The 19,454-nt window shown below is 38.4% G+C and overlaps 1 protein-coding gene across 2 annotated transcripts in view; it reads right to left on the reverse strand.

The window, feature by feature from the left end:
* The window catches only part of USP9X (ubiquitin specific peptidase 9 X-linked), a 408,004-nt gene that overhangs the window by 129,408 nt on the left and 259,142 nt on the right, over nucleotides 1-19,454 (reverse strand). Inside the window, exon 3 of one of the 2 annotated variants that reach the window (XM_053917034.1) lies at nucleotides 4,469-4,618. The exons of the other annotated variant lie outside the window; for it this stretch is intronic. The gene's annotated coding sequence lies outside the window, so the exon portion shown is untranslated. The remainder of the gene's footprint in view (nucleotides 1-4,468; nucleotides 4,619-19,454) is intronic. 2 annotated transcript variants of the gene reach the window in all.

The raw sequence follows: 19,454 nt of genomic DNA on the forward strand, positions 1-19,454 counted from the left end.
CATCCGCCTCCCTTTCATCCTTTCTCTTCCCAAACTACATGTTTTGGTGAGCCAGGGCCATTCTAGTAACTCCTACTTCACTGACACAAACCTTTTTGCATTCCAGAACCCAACTCCAAAGTATGTGGGAGATGGGGAGGCTACCTACACAACACCAAGCAATACTCAGACACCAGCAGGATGTTTCTAAGAATTCAACTCAATTCTAACACTATCTACCTAGATACTGCATCAGATACCACAGATTAAGAGTTCAGTCCTACAAGACTGCCCCGGACCCCGAACCCTCACTTCAGACACAGTCGCAAGCCTAGGCTGTTTAACCATGCTCTGACCAACTGGCTAGGTTCCTGCAATCCCTCCTTGGATTCAACTAATTTGCTAGATTGGCTCACAGAACTTTATGATAACGGGGAAAAACATTTACTTACTAGATTACCGGTTTATTATAAAAGAATATGACTCAGGAACAGCCAGATGGAAGAGATGCATAAGGCAAGGTGTGGGGAAAGGGCGAGCAGCTTCCATGCCCTCTCCGGGAGCAGCGGTCTCCACGAATCTCCACATGTTCACCAACCTGCAAGCTCTCTGAAGCCTGGCCTTTTATGGAGGCTTCATTACATAGTCATGATTGATTAACTCACTGGCCACTGGTAATTGATTCAACCTCCAGCTCCCCTCCCCTCCCCAGAGGTCATGGGGGTGGGACTGAAAGTCCCAACTCTCATCACCAGGTTGATTCCACTGCCAAGGAGCTCCCATTCTTAGGTTCTTTCCCAAAGTCACCTCATTAACATAACAAAAGACACCTCTGTTGCTCAGTGACTTCGGAGATTCCAAGGATTTTAGGAGCTCTGTGAAACAGGGATGCAGATCAAATTTATATTCCTTGTAAGTCACAGTATCAAAGCTTGTAAATTGGAACTACATTTTGGAGGACATATTGTTAACATCTAATGCAAGCTTCAAAATATGCATTCTCATAGCCCCAGCAATCAGACAAGACAAAGAAATAAAAGGCATCCAAATTGGGAAAGAAAATTCATTATTTGCAGTTGACATACTACACAGAAAACCCTAAAGACTCCACCAAAAAAACTATTAGAACTAATAAAATGACTCAGTAAAGTTGCAGGATACAGACTCAATATACAGACATCTATTGCATTTCTATATACCAATAACAAAAGATCAGAAGAGAAAATTAAGAAAACAATCCTATTTACAATTGCATCAAAATTTAACCAAAGAGCGCTGGCTAGTGTGGCTCAGTGGATTGAGTGCCAGCCTGTGAAATAAAGGGTCACAGGTTCGATTCCCAGTCAGGGCACATGCCTGGGTTGAGGGCCAGGTCCCCAGTAAGGGGCATGCAAGAGGCAACCATACACTGATGTTTCTCTCCCTCTCTTTCTCCTTCCCTTCCCCTCTCTAAAAATAAATAAATAAAATCTTTTAAAAAATTTAACCAAAAAGGTGAAAGACATATACTCTGAAAACTGCAAGACATTGAAAGGGGTGGGGAGGAGGAGTGGGAGGAAATAGAAGAAAGCATAGGGGGAATAAATGCTGGTGGAAGAACACTGGACTTTGCGTGGTGAAGGCACAGTACAGTATACAGATGATCTACTATAGAATTATATACCTGAAACCTATATAATTTTATTAACCAATGTCACCCCAATTAATACAATTTAAAAAAGAAGTTGAACAAGCTGCAAATAAATGGAAAATATACCTTGCTCATGGATGGCAAGGATTAATATTGTTCAAATATCCTTAATACATAAAATAATATACAGATTCAATGCAATCCCTATTAAATTACCTATGGGATTTTTCTCAGAATTAGAACTAATCCTAAAATTTATATAGAACCACAAAAGACTCCTAAAAGCCAAAGAAATCTTGAGAAAGAACAAAGTGAGAGGTATCGTTCTCCCTGAAATCAAACTATAATACAAAGCTACAAATAATCAAAACACTATGGTACTAGCATTAAAACAGATACCGTATTTTTCGGACCATAAGACGCACCTAGATTTTAGAGGAGGAAAATAGGGGAAAAAAACCCCGCTCTACCGCCGACCCCCAGCGAGCCAGGTAAGCTACATTCGGACTATAAAATGCACCCCCATTTTCCTCCCAGATTTGGGGGGGGGTACATCTTATAGTCCGAAAAATATGGTATATAAATCAATGGAATAGAATAGAAATCCCAGAAATAAATCTTTGCTTATATGGTCAATTAATATATATATGTGACAAAGGAGGCAAGGATATACAATGGGGTAAAGACAGTCACTTCAATAAATGGTGTTGGTGAAACTGGGCAGACACATGCATGAAAAAAATGAAATTGAACCACTTTCTTACACCATATACAAAAATAAACTGAAAATAGATCAAAGACTTAAATGTTAGACCTGAAACCATAAAACTCCTAGAAGAAAACAGAGGCAGTAAACTCATTGACATCACTCTTAGCAATAGCTTTTTTAATATACCTCCTTGAGCAAGGGAAACAAAGCAAAAATAAACACACGGGACTACATCAAACTAAAAAGGTTTTGCACAGCAGAGAAAACCATCAACTAAATGAAAAGACAACCTCCTGAATGGGAGAACATGTTCACAAATGATACACCCAATAAGGGGTTAATATCCAAACTATAGAAAGAACTTGTACAACTTAACACCAAAAATACAAATAATCTGATTTAAAAATGGACAGAGGACCTAAATAAACCAAGAGACACATGAAAAGATGCTCAACATCACTAATCATCAGGGAAATGCAAATCAAAACCACCATGAGATGTCACTTCACACCTGTCAGAATGGCTGTCATCAATAAATCAACAAACAACAAGTGTAGGTGAAGATGTGGAGAAAAGGGAACCCTTGTGCACTGTTGGTGAGATTGTAAATTGGTACAGCCACTATGGAAAACAGTAATGGAGGTTCCTCAAAAAATTAAAAATAAAGCTGCCATGTGATCCAACAATTCCACTTCTGGATATTTATCCAAAGAAAACAAAAACACTAATTCAAAAAGATATATGCACCCCTATGTTCACTGCAGCATTATTTACAATAGCCAAGACATGGAAGCAACCTAGGTGTCCACAGACGGATAAAGGGATAAAGATGTATATAATGAGTATATAATGGAATATTGCTCAGCCATAAAAAAGAATGAAATCTTGACATTTGCGACAACATGGATGGACCTAGTGGGTATTATGCTAAGTGAAATAAGTGAGGCACAGAAAGACAAATAACTGTGTGATCTCACTTATATGTGGAATCTAAAAAAAAAAAAACAAACAAGATAAATGAATAAACAAAATAGAACCAGAGTCATGAAGAACAAGCTGATGGTTGCTAAAAGGGAGGGAGTGGGAGGATAGGAATAAAAAAATATATTTAAAAAATCAAGCATGTTATTCATCCCAGTAACATATAAATGAATGAATGAATGAATGAAAGAAACATGCATTGTCTCTGACCCAGCATTTCTACTACTCTGTATGTACCCTAGAGAAACACTCCTAAACAGGTACAAAGACACAGGGACATAGATATTAATCATAGAATTTTGTTAATAGGGAACATAGGGCAACAGTGAAATAAACAATGGCACGTTCACACTAGGGAATATTATGCAGCAGTTAAAAATGAGGTGGATCTATGTGTCCTAATATGGAATGACTTCCAAGACAAATGGTTTCAGTGAATAAAGCAAATTGTGAAAAGATATGTATACTATTAAATAAAAGCAAAAAAAAAATCTACAAAATAATGTCATGTGTTTTAGTGAGCATATATGTAGAATAGTACATATAAATGATAACTGATAACCGTTGTTACTTCTGGGGAGGAAGGAAGAGAAGGGAATCGGGATCTGGGATGGTGATTTGAGAGGACCTTACTCTCATGTTTAGTAACTAAATGTCGTTCAAGAATAATGACTGCCTGTGTAACTAGAAATTAATTTTTTATAAAGGGCATTTGGCTGTGTCGCAAAATATCGTCATGCCACCTCCCCACCCCCACCCCTGTTCCCGGCAGAGCACGGATTGCTAGCGCTCCATTACTTTGCCTCAGGGCTTCTCTTGCCATTGGAGCCTACTGTACTGTTGTAGTTGCCTTTGCCACCCACATGGCTGCCCAAAAATGCTGGGGAGTGAACCCCCAGAAGCAACACTCAGTCAGGAGTCCGAAAGCACATTAGCTATTCGAATAGACATAATTTAATATAAAAAAATGTTAAGTAGGTATAAAGTTGGTAACTCAAGCGGTGAAAAGAACGGTAAGGCAGAATAAAATAAGTAGTCGCAAGAAGCTGCTATCACCCCCAGGGCTGGGGTACAAAGTAAAGAGAATATAATTATTACAATTTAGAACCTTCAAGGAAGGGCTCCATGGGGGCTGGACCCCAGACCTCAGAAGACAGGGCACTCCTCACCTCATGCTGGTGTTTCTGATGGGGTTACAATGAGACTGGCTCTGTGGATGGTGGAAAAGGCCAAATTGGATTCAGCTGTAGACTGGGAAACGCGCTGCTGGTGCGACGGCGAAGAGCTGCTCCGGAGCCGAAGCTGACAGAAGAAGGAAGCTGCCAGAAAGCAACAGGAAAGAGAAAGTTTAAGCTCCGCAGTCCTCCCCAAGCCGTGCAGTCTCCCTCTAGCGCCCCCTACAAGCAGAGCGGATGGCAGACTCTCACCCCAATATCAAAAAAACGTCTCTTATAGAAGGGTGAGTTTGGAGCTTAATAACTTAATAGCTTAATAACATACACAAAAACAGAGAGAACAGTTTCATGAGTCCCAGTGTGTCTATCACTCAGCTTCAACAGATTACTGCTTTGGCTTTCTTGTTTCATTTTTTTCCCCTCCGTATTTTTCCCCTGGAGCATTTTAAAGTAAGTCACCTAATTCCATCCATAATACTTAAGTATCTACGAGGATACAGACTTTAAGAACACAATACCATTATCACACCTAGTAAAACCAATTCCGTAATATCATCTAATACCCAGTCTGTGTTCAGATTTTCCTGATTGCCTCAAAAATGGCTTTTAACGCCCTGGCTGGTGTGGCTCAGTGGATTGAGCACCAGCCTGCGAACCAAGGGGTTGTTGGTTCCTTTCCCGGTGGGGCGCTTGCCTGGGTTGCAGGCCAGGTCCCCAGTGAGGGGCACATGAGAGGCAACCACACATTGATGTTTCTCTCCCCCCTCTCTCCCTTCTCCTAAAAATAAATAAATAATCTTTTAAAAAACTGGCTTTTTACACTGGTTTGCTTGAATCAAGACCCAAAGTCCAGGTATTGTTTTGGTTAATATGTCTCTTAAGTCTCTTTTAATATATAACCCTTCCGTCCCCATTCCTTTTCTCTTTTATGTCATTAATTCATAGAAGAAACCATGTCACTTGTCCTGTAGAATGTGCTATATTCTAAATTTATCTGGCTGTATCCTGTCGGTATCATTTAACATGTTCCTCTGTCCCTTTTATTTTCTGTAAGGTGCCAGTTACATATTGAGCCCTGGTTAGATTCAGGTTCAATGCTTTGGCAAGGGTATTGCATAGGGTGCTGTCTGCTTCCTATTACACGTCATTGGAAGGCACAATGGTGATTTTTTTGTTAATTGAGTTAAAATAATTAAATTGAGGTATACTTTACCTACAATAAAATGCACAAAAATGAACTGAACTGCTTGGTGAATATTTAGATATTCCACTTAGATCAGGATATTAAAACATTTCTATAACCCAGACCATTCCTTCATGAAATGGTGATTTTCCAATTCTGTTATACTTTCAGAGCTTGAATTCTTTTAGAATGAAGTACTTTCTCATCAGTTCTGGAAGCTCGGAAATACAGTCAGACAGGATACATGTTTAATTTTTTTCCCTTTCATTACTAGTTTTATGATTAATAAGTTGGTGTCCTAGCAGCCTTCAAAAAGAAACCATTGAGGTTTTATTTATTTTTAATTATCATTATGAACTCTTAGAGCTTTAAAATATTTGATGGATAAATATATATACTATGCAGTCATTATGCTTTTTGATGCTCAAATTGTTCAATCTTGGAAACCCCTTAAAAAGTTGTTTCTGGGGGCCTTTAGTATGACTCTTGTAGTTCTTAATTTCTAATAAGACATGATATTTCAGGCTCATCTTTTACATTTCCAGCCTCAGAATTGAAATTAGCCATTTCCCTAAGGAGTTTTGTATGTTTGTTTATTTTAAATTATAGTCACTACAATCTGGATGCTGGGTATTTATTGCTATTGTGTTCTCATTTCTTTTAGGTTTTTTAGTGCACAGAGCTAGGAAAGATATAATTTTAATTTCAATTAATTTTTTAAAAGATTTTATTTATTTGTTTTTAGAGAGAGGGGAAGGGAGGGAGAAAGAGAGGAAAAGAAACATGGATGTTGGTTGCCTCTCGCACACCCCCAACTGGGGACTTGGCCTGAAACCCAGGCATGTGCCCTACCCTGGGAATCGAACCAGTGACCTTTCAGTTCGCAGGCTGGCACTCAATCCACTGAGCCACACCAACCAGGGCAGAAAGATATAATTTTTAGAAAAAGAAAAATAAATTATGAATTAATACTGCTATTTCCAATCCAAATTAAACATTAAAGGATTTTTACTTAATTTCTTTGATTTTGTGTTTATACCTGTTTTTCTCTCATGTATCTTGATTCTTAATGACATTAACAGAATGACTTATTTACTTTATACTACTATATAGATAGAATAGTGTCAGGGGACCAATACCAGTGTTATTGCTAACAATTAGATCACTGAATGCCATTTAACATTTACTTGTAGTTCTTTTTGTCCTTAGGATCCAGCCCACTAGGGATTTACAGTAAAAATACTGTGTTTGCAAGTCACTTGAAATAATTATTCTGTGTAGTTTTGCCGCCAACTTGATATACAGTTATTTAGGTTCACTTGTTTCAGTTTATCTTCAATTAAAAAAAACCTTTTTTTTTTAACATTTATTGATTTTAGAAAGAGTGTGGGGGGGAGAGAAACATTGATATGAGAGAGAAACATCGATTGGCTGCCTCCCACACATGCCCTGACTGGGGATCAAACCCCCAACCTTTTGGTCTACAGGACAGTGCTCCGACCAACTGAGCCACACCCGCCAGGGCTTTTCTTCAATTTTTAAGAAAAGCTTTTTTCCTTTATTAAAATTTTCAGTTTTTTAATTATTTTGAACAATCTTATTGTTCCAATGTGTATTAGTGATCTATTGCTACACAAAAAACCAAATTTAGTGGCTTAAAACAACAAATCTTTATTATCTTGCAGGTATTTTTTAAAGATTTTATTTATTTACTTATAGGGAGAGGGAAAGGGAGGGAGAAAGAGAGAGAGAAACATCAATGTGTGAGAGATTGGGTTGCCTCTCACAGGCCCCCAACTAGACACCTGGCCTGCAACCAAGGCATGTGCCCTGACCGAGAATCAAACTAGCGACCTTTGCATTCACAGGCCAGCGCCCAATCTACTGAGCCACAGCAGCCAGGGCTATCTCACGGTTTTTGTGGGGCAGAAATCTGGACCCACTTAGCTGGGTGGTTCTTTTATAGTTTGGGGTCTCTCATGAAATGTAGTCGAGGTGTCAGCTTGGGCTGCAGCCATCTCAAGGCTTAACTGGGGGCTCAGATCCTTACTACATGGGACTGCTGGATAGAGCAATCAGCTTCCCTAAAAACAAGCAATCCAAGAGAAAGAGTAAAACCAAAGCCACATTGTCTTTTAAGGGCCTAATCTGGGAATTTGCGTACCATCACTACTGCCAAATTCCGTTGGTCACATAGACTACAGGTATATTGTAGGAGGGAACTTCATGAAGATGTAAACGCTAGGAGGTGGAGATCCTTGGGGGCCATCTTTTACACAAAGCAAAAATATAAAACAAGCTGTATTCAGAGAGGTCTAGACTCCATTTTTGTGCTTTCCACATTCTCTCCCTCTTCCTTTAATTATGTTTGATTTACCTTTTCATTGATTTATTTTGAAAAATGTCAGAAAATATGTACCTATATGTATATATCCAAAATTTACTCATTTCTATAAAACTTTTCTGCACCTTGCTTTTTTCAGTTAATACCATATCCTACAGATCACCTAACAGCAATACACAGAGATCTTCCTCACTTCGTTTTATAGTTTTATTAAAGTCCTCTATATAGATATAGTACAGTTTGAATAGAATTTTAATGGCTTCATCATTCATTAATTCTTCTCCAACTTTTAGATGTCTAAGTTGCTTATAATTTACATCATTACAAATAATGTTGTAACAACTATCTTTGTATATACAAGTTTTTCTGGATGTAGGATTATTATCTTAGACTACAAAAGTCACAGATACAAATTGATTAAGTCAAAGGTATGAATAATTTTTATGCTGTTTATGTATTGCTAAATTGGTTCACAAAAGAACTACACTGCTTTACATTTCCACCTACAAAGTATAGAATGCTCATTTTCCCTGCATTCTTATCTGAATTGGGTAGTCTAATTCTTTTTAATCTTTACTATGTTGATATATGAAGTATATTCTTGTAGCAGCCATGTATTTTCACATCAGACTTTTGTACTAAGGTAGTTTATTTTATTACTCTCTATTTCAAAGATAACATTAATTTAGAAACTATAATATAGTAAATATTTTTTACTAAATTCATTTTTCTATATCTTTAAATTTAAGCACATGTGGACTTACAGAATACTTTTCAGAGCTAGTAAATATTTAGTATCTACATGCAACACTATAATGTGTGCAAAAATTATAAAGTACAACAGCGATTATATGAGTCATAAAATTCAATAAAATTATTCCAGCCATTTTACTACAAATATATTCATATATTTAAAGACAGTAAAATTCAAGTTATTTTGTTGGATTTATAGCATTATGATTGTTTTTACCATAATAGCTGTTAACCTCTTTCATTAAGAACATATAAACTGGAGTTAGAGATCTATTATTCATGAACTACATATTTAGTAAATGTTTTGAAAACAGAACTGCCATGTTTCCCAGTAAGGTAGCTATGACATAAGTTTATAAATTCGTGTCATCATTCTTCATTGGATTAATTTGCTAAATGACTTTTTCTTCTTTTTCCTTCCTGAGTGATATTTTAAAAATATTTTTGGCACTTATACAGAATGCAATTTATAGGTCATAAAAATATTTCATGTTATAAAGTCCTTTTGCGTAACTCTTCGCTGCTTCTGCAAATACTAATTACGAATATATGTTTAGGTATTCTTAACATCCAGCCATTTTCCTGAAATGTAAACAGATTCAACAGCAGAGCTCTCCAGGGGTGGAGTAGGAGGGGGGCGGTTTGAGGGGAGGGAGGTCTGTAATACCAAGGCCACCTGCAAATCTTCAGTCTCATTATCAGTACAAACTTTTAACAAACCGTGTTGAAAAGCCCTGAAAGTCTTCCAACTGTGCTTAAAAGGAAACATTATTAATCAGTATATTTCATGTTTTGGTCAGCAAAACAACTCAGGCCTGTTGGAATTAACCCTCACAGCACAATAGCAAAACACTGATTATATTTCAGTACTTTCCAAAGCACACTCTTTTTGGGCCACAGTGCAAAAATTAGCAAATATGGCCAATAAAAATCAATATAGAATGCAAGTTAAAATTAGGTACTTTTTAAAGACTATAAAACTGATGAAAATTAATGAGAAAGTTAATATCCAGTATCAGAAAGGCTAGGTGTGTTCCTTCAGCTGCTCAGGGAAAACAAATTTTTAGAGAACTTTTTAAGGTACACCCTGGTAATCTACATTGAAAGGTATAAGGTAGTTTTTCTGCCTAGCAGTTACATATGTAGCATTTCATCCTGAAGAAATAATTGAGGATATGGTCAGAGAAAAAAATACAAGAATGTTTATTACAGCGCAGTGACTAATAGCAAAAAGCTGGAAACAACCAAATATCCAGCAATATGGAGACTGTTTCAGTAAGTTATGTCCATATGCAGTTATTCAAAATAAGTCTCTAGAGGTCTATTTGTGGTCGGCCTTATTAGTTCCCATGCCTAATATCCTTTTTCCTTTTCTTTGCCAGCAGATCTCAGAGATTGTTCAGGGCAGCAGTATTCACTGCTCCAGACACAAAATCATGACAATGCTGTCCCCACTTTCCCAGCTTCCCCTGCACCTAGGGATGTACCTGTGATCCAGTTCTGGCCAATTACATATTAAGAGGAAGTCTAGTGGGGACTTCTGGGAACATTTTTGCTTTTCTAATAAAAAGAACAGATACTCTTGATGCCTGCAATCTCCTACCTCAGACCTTCTGTTAAGTGAGACTGACTCTTATTTATTAAGTAAGGGCCAGTAGGGTTTTCTGCTATTTAGAGTCAAATGTCCCTAACTATGGTGGATTCTGTGATGTGCTGCTTAGATATGCTTTCAGGAGTCCCAGATTTTGGCAGTTCTACAGGCCGACAGCTATCTCCAGGACTTGTACTCCGTTGAAGTCAGCTGCCTTGCCTATGTCATGATCCCTTCCAGTTGGGGAGTGGGGGCTGGGTATGTGTGAAGGGTGGGGGCAGCCCCCATCTAACAACATGGAAGTATAAAGGCCCAGACTTCTTTCTACAATTTGGGACAATGCTATAGGGCCCTCTAAGCTACAAAGTTGGAGCCCTTGTTGTTCCCGCATCATTGCCTAGCTTGCCATCTTGTCTAATCCATCGTACATTTGATCCTGAAAACATTACCTAATAAACTTCCTGCACACAAATCTCTGCCTGAGTCTGTTTCCTGGGAAACCCTACCCACAACACTACTGACACATTTATTCACATGAAAAGATGTTCAAGATATGTTGCTAAATGACAAAACAACAGGTTATGAAATAGTATACATAATGTCATCCTGTTTTTTTATTATATAGATTATGTATATGGAGAGAAAAATACCTGGAAAAATTTTAAGAGATAATATAAAAGAATATCTTTTTAAAAAGAATAGTTGGTATATAGTATTATATTAGTTTCAGTTGTAAAATATGAGGATATCTTTATGATCTTGTAATAGAAAATTTCTTAAATTTAAGACATAAAAAGTGCAAACCACAAAAACTTATACATTTGAATACGCTTAAATTAAAACATGTAATCAAAGGAAACTATAAAGGCACTGAAACCATAAGCCACAAACTAGGAGACAATATTTTTTATATTTTCAACATGATAACTGGCAAAGATTGTGTCTAGCATGTATAATACACTAGAAAAAGTCAAATCTAATAGAGAAGAGAGCAAAGAATATGAAAAGGCAATTCACAAAAGAAAAACCATACATGCCAATAAAATACTAAGAGACTCACAACCTTAACAACTCTCAGGAAAATGCAAAACATTTTTCACCCATTAGGTAGACAAAAATGAAAAAGATTGATAATATCCAGTGTTAGAAGAGGGTGGGGACCAGGCATTGATAAATAATATTTTAAAAATCATCTTTTATAAGTAATCTGGCCCAGGTTTTTTGGAGAGTAATTCTTTTTCATTTTAAAGATTTTATTTATTTACTTTTAGAGAGAGGAGAAGGGAGGGAGAAAGAAAGGGAGGGGAACATCAATGTGTAAGAGATACATCGATCGGTTGCCTCTCACACATACTCAGCTGAGGACCTGGCCTGCAACCCAGGCATGTGCCCTGACTGGAAATCAAACCGGTGAAGTTTTGGTTTGCAGGCTGGCACTCAATCCACTGAGCCACACCGGCCAGGGCTGGAGAGTAATTCTTAATAACAAAAAAGATTAAACAACCTAAATTTCTACTGCAGAATGGATAAACCATGGCACACTCTATGGGGTTAGTAGGCAGCGGTTAAAAAGAAAGAAGCTGATGTATATGTGCCAGACTTTTTTCAAAATTGTACAATTTTATATTCTCACCAATAAGGTTTGAGAGTTCCAGCTGCTCTACATCCTCAACAACCTTTGGGGTTGTCAGTCACTTTAATTTAGCCATTTTTTTTAATATGAAGATGGCCTCAAGAGCTGTGTGATCTTTTTTAAACTGAATTCATTGGGGTTACATTGGTTTGCAAAATCATACAGGTTTCAAGTGTACACCTCAATAAAACATCATCTGCACACTGCATTGCGTGCCCATTGCCTCAAGCAAAGTCTCTTTCCTTCCCCGTTTCCCCTCCGCCCTTTGCCCACCTCCACCTACTCTGTACCCCCCTTTCCCTCTGGCTATCACCACACTGTTGTTGCCTGTGTCTTTTGATGAGCAGAGTTTTTAATTTTGATGAAAAGTAATTTATCAGTATTTTCTTTCATGGTACTACTTTCTGTGACCTGCTAAGGCAACTTCACCTATCCCAAATCATGAAGGTATTCTTCCAAGGTTTCCTTTTTAAAAATGTATGGTTTTACCACTCACACACAGGTGTGTGATCCATCTCAAATTGATTTTTGTGTATAGTGTGAGGTAGGAGTTGACATTCATATTGTTCCATTTCAAAAGCCAGTTATTATGGCATCATTTGTTGATAAACTTTCCTTTCCCTATTTCATTGCTTTGGTGCTTTTGTAAAAAGTCAAATGACTATATAAGTGTGGTCTATTTTTAGGTCTCTATTCTATTCGTCAATTTATGTGCCATACTCTCATGACTAGTGAAGTCAGGCAGTGTAAGTTTGCAAACTTTTGTTCTTCCCTTTAAAATTCTTTGGATATTCTAGGTCCTTTATATTTCCATATACATTTTAGAACTAGATTTTTAACATCTACAAAAATAATTGCTGGTATTTAGATATGGATTTCACTGACTTTATAGATCAATTTAGAGAGAATTGACATATTAGCAATATTGAGTCTTACAATTCAGGAACATGATCTAGCTCCCCATCTATTTAGTTTTTCTTTATTTTTTAACTTTTATTTATTGATTTTAGAGAGAGAGAGAGGAAAGGAAGGAGACAGAGAGGCGGCAGACATCAGATTTGTAGTCCCACTTATGTATTCATTCATTGGTTGCTTCTTGTGTGTGCCCTGACCAGGGATCAAACCTACAACCTTGGCGTATGGGGACGGCAATCTAACCAACTGAGCTACCTGGCCAGGGCTATTTAATTTTCTTTGATTTCTGTCAAAAATGTTTTCTAGCACAGAGGTCTTACATATGTTAGATTTATTCTTAAGTATTTTATGGGTTTTTTTTTACATTTTATTTATTTTATTTTTAGAGAGAGGGTAAAGGAGGGAGAAAGTGAGGGAGAGAAACATCAACGTGTGGTTACCTCTCACACGCCCCAAGCTGGGGGCCTGGCCCACAAATCAGGCATGTGCCCTGACTGGGAATCGAACCAGCATTCCTTTGGTTTGCAGGCCAGCACTCAATCCACACCATACTGCCACGGTTGGTGAGCCACACTAGCCATGGCAGTATTTTATGTTTTTTAAAAAAGATTTTATTTATTGTTTAGAGGAGGGGAAGGAAGGGAGAGACAGGGAAACATTGATGTGTGAGAGAAACATCAATCAGGTGCCTCTTGTTCACCCCCAACTGGGGCCCTGGCCCTCAACCCAGGCCTGTGCCCTGAGTGGGAATCGAACTGGCAAACTTTTGGTTTGCAGGCTGATGCTCAACCCACTGAGCCATACCAGCCAGGGTATATTTTATGTTTTTTGATGATATTATACATTAAATTTATTTTAAATTCTGTTTTGCAATTGTTTGATAGTGGCACATAAAAATACAATTGAGCTTTTAAAAATTAATTTTGTATAATGTGACTCTGAAAAATTAGGTGGTAGTTGTGTATGTTCCTTAAGGTTTTTGAAACAAACAATCAACTCATTTGCAAATAGAGACGGATTTACTGCTTCCTTTCAGGTCTGTATTTCTTTTATTTTTCTCGCCTTCTTGCCCTGGTTCAGGCTTTAAATACGATGTTGAAAGAAGTGGTGAGAATGGCACCCTTACTTTCTTCCTGCTCTTAAGGAGAAAATATTCAATATCTCACCATTAACTACTCAGTTAGCTATAGGTTTTTTTGTAGGTGCCCTTTATGGCTTTGGAGAAGGAAAAAAAAGTGATTTTGAAGACAGAGAAATAGAAACTATCCAAAATGAAACACACAGAGGAAAGGGAATTTTTAAAAATTAAAAGAGCATCAGTGAGATGTTTGAGAACTTCAAGTGGTCTAATACATAGTAATTGGAGCCCCTGAAAGGGAGGAAGGACAGAAAAAGTATTTGAAGAAATAATGGACAAAATTTCCAAACTTCATGAAATTATAAACCCACAGATCCTAGAAACTCAACAAATACAAATAGAAGAAAACTAGGATTTCATACCTGGGAAAAATATCTTTCATAAAGTAAAGCAATATAAAGTCATTTTCAAACTTATGGAAGCTGAAAGAATTTATCACCATTACATGTGCAGTACAAGAAATGTTCAAAGAAGTCCTTCAGGCAGACGGAAAGTGATACCAGATGGAAATCTGGATCTACACAAAAGAATGAAGAGTACCAGAAAAGGTAACTACATAGGTAAATATATATGATATCTTTTTATTATGTAAATCTCTTTAAAGGATAATTATTTAAACAAAGATAATTACAACATTTATATAGAAGTTAAAATGCATGGCGACGATAGCATAAAGGCCAAGAGGAGGGAAATGGCAGTATACAGACTTCCAGTCAAGATGGCAGCAAAGGCAGACATGGCTCCTCACACAACCGCATCAAAATTACAACTAAAATATAGACAACCATCACTCAGAACTGTCAGAAATGGAGTGAAATGGAAACCTGACAACTAAGGAATTAAAGAAACCACATCTATTGAGACTGGTAGGTGGGGCACGGACGCAGAACTGGCTCATCCTTCACCTACATGTAGAGGATAAAAACTTGGGAGGGATATCTCAGGAGTGAGGAGTCCCAGGCCCCCAGCCCAGGGTTCCAGTGTCAGGAAGATAAGTCCCCACTACTTCTGGCCGCAAAAAACAGTGGAGATTGAGTCAGTGGAAGGATCTTCTGGAGCCCCAAGCAGTTCCTCTTAAAGAACCCACACACAGACCCACCTACACATCCTCCATCTGAGCTCCACCACCATGGTAGCAGCTTGAAAGGCACCAGTGGCATACCGGGAGAAACCGAAGTGTCTAGCATCAAGCTGAGCAGAGGCCACTGTCCCTTTTCTATACCCTCCCCACATAAAGCCACAGAGCCAGCAAGCTGGTGCCATATCTGAGACTTGATCAACCTGGCTAAGACTGTTTGACCCAGCTTGGAGATCCCCAGAGACTTTGCCCCACCCAACTTATGGGCCCACCCAAGCTGTTTTTCCATATAAATGGCTGGTCTTGGCTCATGCTGCACCACTTCCTAAATCCTCTCAAACAAGCAACAGCTGGCCTCAGTGAGCCCCAGGTCCAGCACTAGTAGCAGCCATCTCAGATTGCTTTATAGCTCAGGCAGGATGATCCGGGGCCAAACACAGGTGGGGGCTGACCTTGGCCTGCCCTCCTGGGAAACCCCGGGGCCAGCACACCCAGTGAACAGCTACAGACCACGTTGGAGCACCACCACCCTGACCTTGCACCGGTGATCCTCATGGAGAGTGGAGGTTGGTGGTCAGTGGTCACAGCCAGTCCTTGCAGCTGACTGGCCTAGGTATATCTCTCCCACTGATCTTCAACAGCAACCAAAGCTCAACTACAAGAGGAGGGTGTACTCAGCCCACACGAAGGGCGCAAACTGAGTACCCAGGCTGGGTGATAGGGTAGGCTGTGGCCTGGACCCTACAGGACACCTACTACATTAGGCCACACTACCAAGACACAGAGTCAAAGCAGCTCTACCTAATACATAGAAACAAACACAGGGAGGCTGCCAAAATGAGGAGACAAAGAAACATGGCCCAAATGAAAGAACAGACCAAAACTCCAGAAAAAGAGCTAAACAAAATGGAGATAAGCAATCTCTCAGATGCAGAGTTCAAAACACTGGTTATCAAGATGCTCGAGGAACTCATTGGGTACTGCAACAGCATAAAAAAGACCCGGGCAGAAATGAAGGGTGCATTAAGTGAAATAAAGAAAACTCTACAGGGAACCAACAGTGGAGGGGATGAAGCCGAGAATCAAGTCAACAATTTGGAACATAAGGAAGAAAAAAAAGCATTCAATCAGAACAACAAGGAGAAAAAAGAATTTTAAAAAATGAGGATAGAATAAGCAGCCTCTCAGACTTCTTCAAACATACCAACACCTGAATTACAGGGGTGCCAGAAGGAGAAGAGGAAGAGCAAGGAACTGAGAACTTATCTGAAAAAATAATGAAAGAAAACTTTGCTAATTTGGGAAATAGACATAAAGTCCAGGAAGCATGGAAAGCCCCAAACAAGTTGGACCCAAAGAGGACCACACCAAGACACATCATAATGAAAATGCCGAAGGTTAATGATATGGAGAGAATCTTAAAAGCGTCAAGAGAAAAGCAGAGAGTTGCCTACAAAGGAGTTCCTTTAAGATTGTCAGCTGATTTCTCAAAATAAACTTTGCAGACTAGAAGGGACTGGCAAGAAGTATTCAAAGTGATGAAAAGCAAGGACCTACAACCTAGATTACTCTATTCAGCAAAGCTATCATTTAGAATTGAAGGGCAGATGAAGTGCTTCCCAGACAAGGTAAAACTGAAGGAGTTCATCGTCATCAAGCCATTATTTTATGAAATGTTAAAGGGAACTATATAAGAAAAATAAGATCAAAACTATAAACATTAAAATGGCAACAAATTCACAACTATCAACAACTGAATCTAAAAAACAAACTAAGCAAACAAGCAGAATAGTAACAGAATCACAGAAATGGAGATCATTTGGAGGGTTATCAGCTGGTAGGGGGAAGGGAGAGGATGGGGGTAAAAGGGATTAAGAAGTACAAATTGGTAGGTAGAAAATAGACAGGGGGATGTTAAGGAAATGGAGAAGTCAAAGAACTTATATGCATGACCCATGGACATGAGCTAAGGGTGGGGAGATTGCTGGAGGGAATGGGGGTACTGGTTAGAGGGGGACAAAGGGGGAAAATTGGGGACAAATGTAATAGCATAATCAATAAAATATATTTTAAAATAAATAAAAGTAGAAGTTTGAAAAATACAGAAAACAAAATAAAAAATATTTTTAAAAATGGCAAGAATTAAAAAGACTGACTATACCAAATATTGGCAAGGATTCAGAGCAACTGGAACTCTTATACGCTGCTAGTGGAACTGTAAAATGGTGCAACCATTTTGTAAAATATTTGGCAGTTTCTCAAAAGTTAAACATATTTTATGATCCAGCTGTCCTACTCCTATGTATTTACCCAACAGAAAAGAAAGCATACATCCATACAAAGACTTATCTGTGAATGTTCATAGAAGCTTTATCTGTAACAGCCAAACACTGGACGCAACCCAGGTTTCTATCAGCAGGTGAATAGAAAAAAATTGTGGTGCATCCATTCAACGGAATACTCTTCAACATTAAAAGTAATAAATTATTGATACATGCAACAACATGAATGAATTGCAAAATCTTTATGCTGCGTGAAAGAAGCCAGGTGGCCCTGGCCAGGTATCTCAGTTGGGTATAGTATTGTCCCAATATGTCAATGTTGCGGGTTCAATCTCCGGTTAGGGCACATACAAGAAGCAACCAATGAGTGCGTGAATGCGTGGAACAACAAATCAATGTTTCTCTCTCTTTCTCATTAATCAATTAAAAAAAAAGGCAAATGACAATGAATATATACTGTATGATTCCATTTATATAAAATTCTAAACAATGCAAAATAATCTCCATGACTGAAAGCAGATCACTGGTTGCCTGGGACAGGGGTGAGGTGGGAGGGGGACTGGTGGGAGGAATGACAAAGGAGCACCAGGAAAATTTTCAGAGTGATAGATATTAATTATGGTGATGATTTCATGAATATAAAATATAACATAAAGAGAAATATAATAATATATAACATAAAACTGTATATATTCTTACATATAAAACTATATACATAGTTTTTAGATTGCACATTTTAAGTATGTTCAGATTTTTATATATAAATTAACCTCAATGAAAACATGCACAGAAACCCACAGACTTGGGTTTGTCACTCGCCCCAAAACTGAATCTATGTTGCCTTACACAGTCTTGACAGCAGGGAGACAAACAGTCTTGGCAGGGGCTTACATTTTCAAGAGTAAAAAAAAATTCTTTTTTATTTATTGATTTTAGAGAGAGAGAGGAGACAGAGAGACAGACACGGAGACACATTGCTTTGTTGTTCCACTTATTTATGCATTCCACTTATTTATGGTTGTTTCTTATATGGGCCCTGACTGAAGATTGAACCCACAATCTTGGCAAAGTGGGACAATGTTCTAACTAACTGAAGTAGCTGGCCAGGAAGATTTTTTTTTTAACCAGTAATTTATTTTCTAAGAATGTTCCCCACTTGCACATGGATTCTCTTACAACAGAAAAGGCTCACCAAACCCAAGTGTACAGCAGTGGAGCAATAATTTCCATGACTGTGGCTAAATATCAAAAGGGAAGCTTTGGGACTTCTACTTTTGGGAAGATGGAGTAAATGTACTTTCCCCTAGGCTGTACATGTAACGTGAGCACAAGAAGATTCTGAAAAGTGAAGAGAAAAAGGCAGACCAATTAGGGGCCCAAGCAACAACATGGTAGTAAATTCCTACAGTTTTCTTTTTGTCCGATATCTCCCTTACTGGGTGCTAGAGAAGCCAGCAACCCAGAAACATCAACAGGCACAGATTTAAAAAAAAAAGAAGTTCCACACAATGCCTGCTCTTTCTAGCCAAAATACCAAGAAAAGGATAGATTAACAAGACAGAAATCTTTTAGACAATAATCGTTGTACTCCAGCCAAATACCACAGAAGGTCCCGGCTGGGTAGCTCAGTGGGTTAGAGCACTGTCAGGATACACCAAGGTTGTGGGTTTGATCTCTGGTCAGGGCACATACAAGAAGCAACCGATGAATGCATACATAAATGGAACAACAAATCGATGTCTCTCTCTCTCAAATCAATCAATAAAACATTTTTGAAAAAGAAGAAAAAGACTGCGGTGCCACTCTGCTATCAAAGGCCAAGTGAGGAAGCTAGACTTCCCTTCTACCCTTGCCAGACTGTAAGAAGGTGCTCCAAACTACCCTTTCCCTTCACTCGGGTGGTATGAGAGAAGACTGAGTGGAAAAGAAGGACTTATATCCCCGCTGGGTAGTAAGAAATCCCCCACCCCTTGGTGCCAGTGGAAACCACATGGGAAACCTGGGTTTCCACGCCCACCAAGCAGTAACAGGGTGCTCCTCCCCCTCCTCTCTGGGGTGGTGTC

This window comes from Desmodus rotundus, chromosome X, assembly GCF_022682495.2.
Source record: "Desmodus rotundus isolate HL8 chromosome X, HLdesRot8A.1, whole genome shotgun sequence".
Classification (NCBI taxonomy): domain Eukaryota; kingdom Metazoa; phylum Chordata; class Mammalia; order Chiroptera; family Phyllostomidae; genus Desmodus; species Desmodus rotundus.